The sequence below is a fragment of the Bactrocera tryoni genome, chromosome 3 (assembly GCF_016617805.1).
Source record: "Bactrocera tryoni isolate S06 chromosome 3, CSIRO_BtryS06_freeze2, whole genome shotgun sequence".
NCBI classification, from domain to species: Eukaryota; Metazoa; Arthropoda; class Insecta; order Diptera; family Tephritidae; genus Bactrocera; species Bactrocera tryoni.
Genome location: NC_052501.1, coordinates 42,399,212 through 42,406,862, shown reverse-complemented (window position 1 = coordinate 42,406,862; position 7,651 = coordinate 42,399,212). Strand labels below are relative to the sequence as shown.

Genomic DNA, 7,651 nt, shown 5'->3' with positions numbered 1-7,651 from the left:
ATAAAAATGAAATTGTGTGAGCTACTGAACTGACCTTAATCAAAAGCAAATAAAATCAACAGATACAATAAAAGCAAATACAAAACGCGAGAAGATGCCACAAGTAGCATTTCAATGAATGGAAAATAATAAAAGCTAATTTAATTACAATAAAACAGGAAAATAAAATCAAAAAGACAAAGTAAATAGAATTTAAGGATAAACAATAAAAATTTGTTAAAAACTTGTATACAATACATACATACATAAATACAAATAGAATAAAATAAAAAAAAATATTGTAACAAGTGCTGAGTGTTGCTGTGCATTTTACGGTGTAATCTTGCTCTTCTACTTGTGTATTTGTCCGTGTATTTATCTAACCGTTAAAACGGGCGCTATCTCGCCGCTGCTCGAACGCGTCGTCCGTCAGCACGTTACGGAATTTTATTTGATTTGCAATTGAATTGCAATTGAATACACAGAAATCGTAAAGATATTGAGAAATAGCAATAACAATAATAACAACAACTGTAGAAGTGTATACTCACAAGCAGATGAAATAAAAATCAACAACAACAAAAGTCTTTTCAAAAGCCAACGAATTAAATAAGAAATTCTGTTAAATTGTGTACTTTCAATTTTGATTACATCAACGAAGCGGCCTGCACACATACAAACATACACACAAACACACTCATATCAGAGCAACAGCGTATCCAGCCCAAACCACCCACACGAGCAGCCCAAAAGCAGGCGTACGTGTGTGCCATTGGCGCGCCTACAAGCGAGCACACAGCCCACGAGGCAGAGGCAAGCAGACGGACAGACAGACAAGTCCTACAAGCCCATACATACATATGTACACCAAGACACTCACTTATATATTTATGCGAGTATATGAGCACCTTGAACCTCAGCCGCAATTGGTTGCTCTTGTTGTTGTTGTTTTGGCGTCGTCTAATCATCGTCGCACTTTGTAATAGCTTCTAATTGTTCCAGACAACGCCGGCGTATTGCTGTTGTTGTTGCACAGTTACTGAGTGCGCCGCAACAAACACTCCACTCGAAGGCACTTGAGTGCTTTGGAACTCTTAATTGGTGAGTGAGCTTATTTTTTATTTCAAAAACAATTCAGCATTTCTTCCTTTTTTCTGCTCGTCTAAAATAGAATAAGACGAAATGACATTAATAGACGCTTAGGAATGTGTGTAGGTCTGTTCCAATGAATGTGAACGAGCGCTGAGACGCATGATTGAATGGGTTATTGGTCGGCCTTTGTTTTTTGCCTTTTTGCGTGGGAAAATCATAACGGCATGCACGAAATGTGACGAAAGTGAATGACATACTATATGCATATATATATATGTATATACGTGTGTGTGTATGTAATTTTTATGTCCCCATAAATATCGAAAGTTTAGGCGCCATTTCTACATAATCTAAAGCGTATTACGGTAAATTCAGTAATATTTTAATATCCTTCACTAATTGAAATTCAATTAAAAAAGTTTTGGAAAAATTTTAATGTCAAAAATGTTTCACATTGCTACATTTTTAAATTAATTTGCATGGATAATGGATTGGCCTTTTGCGGGTGTTGCTAAATTTTAAGTAGAATTTTCATCATAAATCACGTGGCCTACATTCAGGCGTCATAACCGAATGGAATAACTAGTTATGTAGCATGTTTGTACGAAGAAAGATAGTTTGTGTAGAGCTCGCCCTGCAGAGCACATTGCATACAGTGGCGCCTAAAATGAACGAGAATCTAAAAAATAACGGTTTTGGATTGCATATTTTGGCTTGAAATTGAGTATTTTAAATTTGGTGTTGGCAATTAAGTTCAAAAATTTATATTTAAATTTTTTATGTGGTGGCAACCTTGACTAACTGTAATTTAAAAAATTACTGTTTTTACTTGTATATTTTGGCTTACCAGTGTTATTGGTCTGCTCTTTAGGGTTTAAAAGTCCAATTATACCAATTAGACAAATTTGTCTGAACTTTAACAAATAACGGTTTTTAGTAGCATAATTGGGTTAAGCGAGTTTTCAGAATTTTGCCATACTCGGTAGCTTTCATAGATTAGGTTAATCTGGTAGGCCAATAAGCCAGGCATAGACTAGTTTTGGCCCTTTGAGATACCAGATAGAGTTCAGTTGCTAAGTCGAAAAGAAGGAGTCATCCTTTAGAATCCCTGCTCTTGGCGCGAATTTTAACAGACTCTGGGGCCTCACTATCGATACCTCCTCCAGTGTATCATACCGTGGGGACCCTAGATGCTTACAGCGTGGTCTTGCCAATGCCGGACAATTGCTCAAAAGATGCTCCATTGTTCCCCTGGTGCCCTGCTCTAGACATTTCCTGCAGTCTTCTTGATCTGTCAGCCCCATTCTGTGGGGATGTGTCGCCACCAGACAGTGGGCATGTTCCTGCAGTCTCTTTTATCGAATGCAAATAGGAATTTTGGGTACTTCCGATCTACCGTTTTGCACATGACTTTTGCACTCAGCTTCTTTATTTTATTTTCTTTACCATGCTTCTGCTCAGATTGTCGTATAGACAATGCATGGGTTTCCCAATGTTGATCACGTTTTCGCATGTTAGCCGTACACCATTCTTGGCAATCTCGTGCAATATTTCATTCCCTCGATGCCCTTGTGGCCTGGGACCCTGCAGAAGTGAAGCTTCTTGCTTCTGGCAACACTTTCCACTGCTTCCCTGCTCCCGAAGACACTTCTGTCCGATATGCGATATAAGGTTACTGCCTTGATTGCTGCTTGGCTGCCTTCGTAGATGTTGACTCTGGAACTGCCTGCAGGTGCATTAGAGGCCAGCTCCGCTGCTTTCGCAATAGCAGAGACCTCAGCTTGAAATATACTGTGAACCTTCTTTCCCAATTGAAAAAAGGAATCATTTAGTCGGTGTTTGCCCAATCGCCATTATCCACCGAGCTTTGCCCGAAGGTTCTATATGTATATTCTCCTGCTGCCAGTAGTCGTTCCGCAGATTTTCCACGCTGCGCTTCCACAGCAGTTTGCTGTTCAAGACTACCCCAAGATAGTTGGTGCGTTCCTTGCGAGAGAGTTGTGTTCCATTTATCGAAGGGAACCTCCATAGAGAAAATTTGTTCTTTCTTGTGAACACAAGCAGATCTGTATTCTCCGGGTTCAACTCCAGATCTTGTCATGGCACGGATAAACAGAGTGCATTCTGTAGCATTGCTGGAATAATCTTGTCCATTACGGGAGATTTGTATAGGTCTCCATAAAGATGTGTTTGGGAACGTTTACCGCACTACTCCCTTCGTAGCTAGGACTTACCGCGTCCCTACAGCTTGGAAGTGCACACTGACTTAGTCTTTCAATGAGTCCTGGTAGTTCTCCGTCTACTCTCTGCTACTTTCGCGAATTAGAATGGATAATATTCGTTGGTTTTTTCAAATCCACTACAAAAGCTTTTCCAGGATTCTCGTTTTGTCCTGCTCACCAACTTCTTATACTTCCTTAGAAGATCTTTGTATTCTTTCCAACAGTCCTCGCTTTTTGCTAGCTTGACCCAGCTTTCTTAACCCGGTGGTAATCACTCTGGATCAAATCGTCCGGCAGACTATTTGTTTTTAAAACAAAAAAAAACGTTAACTTTGGACGCACAGAAGCCTTAATACTTCACGAGTAAAATAGTTTATATTTATGTATACAAGAACTTGATTTTGATCAGTCAGTTTGTATGGCAGCTCGATATCACAAATACTGAGGACTAGTTTGCGTATATACAGACAGTCGGACATTGAAAAGTATTATCTACATTTAGGGAGCTTCTCTGAAATTTCGTCTATTTAGTTTACAAATTAACGTGTTTGTTTTTAATGTGTTTTTTTAATATTTTCGTTTGGCTTTAAATTTATAAAAAAAAAATTGTACATTTGAGATGTCACTGAGCCATTGAACTCTGGTTATGAGCTCATTTAAATCCGAAATATAGGTCAAAATCATTAAAAATGTATATACATATCAAGAAAGATGCCAAAACTATAATAAGAAAACTTCAAAAGTGAACACACTTTATCCTTATCATTAATATTAGTACTGCTTTCCAAGTCTAACGTCTCCAAAAAAAAATTTAACGTTTTCATAACGTTGAATATTTATGACCGCCACTGTTTAAAAATAGTTTACAACAACACGGTGTCAAGTGAACCCCAACGCACGGCACCGCTCCAAAGGCAATAGCTTAGTTGATATGCGCTAAGTGCCAAAAATGTTTCCTTGGGTCCAGCACCACGTCTTCTCAGTTGTCAGCAGCCATGTTCTGCGCGGGTAAATTGCTCATTTCATACACCCATACACACATGTAAACTTCCGCAAATAGTTCAACGACTTTAACCAACACCACAACAACAACAACTGCTTGCTACAAGGTTGTGAAGTCCATTCTATTAATTAACATTAATAACATTGACAAATATGCGCCTCATAGCCGCTGGGGGTCTCACTCCCACATACCTCCGAAACTATTTGTGATTATGTCGCAGTTTGTGTAGGAGAAACTCATTCAACTTCTGGTTCACCGCATCTCGCAGCGTGACATTCCAACATACACACGTACACATATACTTCGGAACATGCATGCTTCGTTAGAACGCTTCGTAAGCATGTGTTTAGCTCTCATTTGTCTGCTTGTCCTTTTGCGTCCTCTCACTTCGAGCTGGGCGGCTTGCTTGCTTGCCTGTTTGGCATCTTGCGGCTACTTACAAGGTTATAAAAGCTGCCGAAATTATGATAACTTCATTAAAAGTTAAGCAAAGTTAAGCAACGCATAAAAACATGAGACGCTCCGAGATGGCAGACGACAGACGGAGTAGATTTCGACTTTGTTCTGTTTTGCTTGCTATGTGAGTTGTGTTGTGTTGGGTGGTGGTTCGAAAAGTGATTTCAAAATCGTCCTGGGAAATTTAGATCGCCTATGAGGTGATGGAATTTAGTCTAAAGGGATTTCAAAGCCGGGTTCTCAAATGGTTGAGGAATTCAAGATTTATTACATCAAGTTTGCAATCTTTGGAATTATGAAAATATGGTGAGAAATTGAGATTAAGAGCGACTAAATATTGTTTAAATAAAAAATAGGGGTTTGTCGACCAATCAGGTCTAGCGGAAATTATAGACATATAGTTAGAAAACAGACAGAACAATTTCATTCGAAATAAGCTTAAAGGAATTTTATGGACATCTCCTAAATTGGAAAAAACTACTTTCCGTAGGAATTCCCACATTGGATGTGGGCCATGCCACATCCTTAATGCATTTACAACGGTTAATTCATTAGTTTTGAGTTTCAAAAATTTGCGTAGTATAATATTCTGCAAGGAGTGTATGACCTCATTTGCAATAACTTAAGCGAAATAAGTTTTTTCCTTATTAGGCTTGTATTTGTCGGCGTACATTGCAAAGTCGATGAGTTTGTTAAGGAGGACACAATCCGATTGGAAGACAGTCGGTTTTCCGATATCCTCTTGCGTCTTGGCGCTGGAGCTCTGGACTTACTTTCTTAACTTGTGCATAACAAAGTAAATCTTGCCGCAATCGCAGGTGTTGTGACTGTACACTACCCATTAGGTTCATAAGCGGTGCGATTCATATTTTGACGGGCGTTCTTTGCTAAAGCTACATACAATAAGGCTTGGTGGAATCATATTGTCACTTTCTCCTCTATTATCCCGCTCTTGCCAGGCTGTGATTGATATATCTCAGTAGACACGCATTTGGAGAACTTAGCGAAGTGGCTGGGAACCAAAATGATCGCCTTAATATATTTGAGGTGAGCTTAAAACTCTTCGTTGACCTATGAGGTGATGAACCTTAAACTGTTCTTAGATAACTTATTACAAGCTTACAACAGGGTGACAGTCGTTCTTCCTATTAGTTTTTGGCGCAAATTGAGGATTCCAGGTCCTTCTCCACCTGGTATTTCCAACGGAGTAAACGTCTTTCTTTTCCTCTGCTTCCTCAGCGGGTACTGGGTCGAATACTCTCAGACTTGGAGTGTTTTCATCCATTCGGACGACATGGCCTGGCCAGCGTAGCCGCTGTTTCTTAATTCGCTGAGCTATGATAATGTCACGGTATATCTCTTTCCATCGGCTGCGGTATTCGCCGTTGCCAATGCGCAAAGAACCATAAATATTCCGCAGAGCCTTTTTCTCGAAAACTCGTAACGTCGACTCATCAGATGTTGTCATCGTCCATGCTTCTGCACCATATAGCAGGACGGGGATGATGAGTGACTTGTAGAATTTGGTCTTTGTTCTGTCTTAGGCTGATTTTGTTGTTAGTGTTAATGCCAGTTCTAAGATAAACGAAACGACTTTGAAGTTAATTCTTGTAGAAGATTGTACCTTCAGTTGATTGAAGAAGCCGCACGATAGGGAGTCGCCACGTTTTGTATCGAACGGCTAGCAGATGTCATCCCCGATTCTGACGGAGGTTTTGATATTGCTCAATATTAGTTAACATAGCCGTTTAACTTTTGCGGGGATGCCAAATTCAGACAGTCATGCGGCATTAAGGCAGCTCCTTTTCATGCTGTCAAAAGCAGCTTTAAAATGGACCAAGAGGTGGTGGGTGGTCCTCTTTTCACGGCTATTTTTCAAGATTTGGCGCAGAATATCTGTTTCACATTACCCTACACTTTTTCAGTTACCGATTCTTCGAAGCACCCCATATTTTCCAATGGGGTATAAACGAAATTTTTCCTTCCTTCTTGGGATTTGCTTACTTTGTCAATATTTGCTTAGGCCGCTTGCTGTTCTTGATTGCTCGGCACATTGCTTGTGTGCTCGTATAACTCCCGTTGCCTGCCAAAACCACGCCGACATCAGCAAATACAGCGATATTTAGCCATAAACTTCATGTACACTTTTATATCCACGAACTTTTGTGTGTGTGTGTGTATGTGTATTTTATATATAAAATATTGTGTGCTCATAAAAGTAAATTACGTGCTGGATGTGTATATATGAAAATTCATAATACAAATTCAATTAGGTAATAATTTCCTGATGGCTGACAGGCTTTCTGGGCTTTCACATCTCTCCTCTCTCTCTCTATCTCTCTCTGTCTCTCTGCGTGAACAGGTGTGTGTGTTTGTGTAAAATAATTATCTTAATTTACACAATTGCGGTGACAACGCTGGAGCACAGCTCGGCTTTTGTGTTTGCTCTTGCAATATTTAAAGTGTGCAATTTGTTGGAAATAATATATACATAACGGTGTGTAGTAAATTAAATTACACTGAATTTGCGGCAACTAATAATTAATGAGTTTAGTAGCAATTCACTCGGAGTGATTTCAAAGCGTTTACGAATTTCTGGTTTAGTGTTATTGTATTTCCTTTGATTACAGCGCTTTTGCCAGAAAGCTAGGAGATATACCTTTTGCTTTCAGTCTTGAGAGAATTGGATGACAAGTATAAATAATTCTGTGTGGAAGCTCGCAGCCGCAAACGTGTACTCCTTAAAAACTCTCACCATTAAAATATCAAGTCGTTTAGGTTATCTCTTATAGTAAGCAAGTAAGAGGAACATACAAAAAAATGTATGTAAAGATTGGAATCAATAGTTACTCTATTGTTTTCTGAGCATTTATTTATTTTGATAGCGATTGCTATTGTT

At 39.2% G+C, this 7,651-nt stretch overlaps 1 protein-coding gene across 1 annotated transcript in view; it reads left to right on the top strand.

The window, feature by feature from the left end:
• The first annotated feature begins 239 nt into the window (after positions 1 to 239).
• Positions 240 to 7,651, top strand: part of LOC120773133 (transient receptor potential cation channel trpm) — a 292,034-nt gene continuing 284,622 nt past the window's right edge. Inside the window, exon 1 of the mRNA XM_040102134.1 lies at positions 240 to 1,080. The gene's annotated coding sequence lies outside the window, so the exon portion shown is untranslated. The remainder of the gene's footprint in view (positions 1,081 to 7,651) is intronic.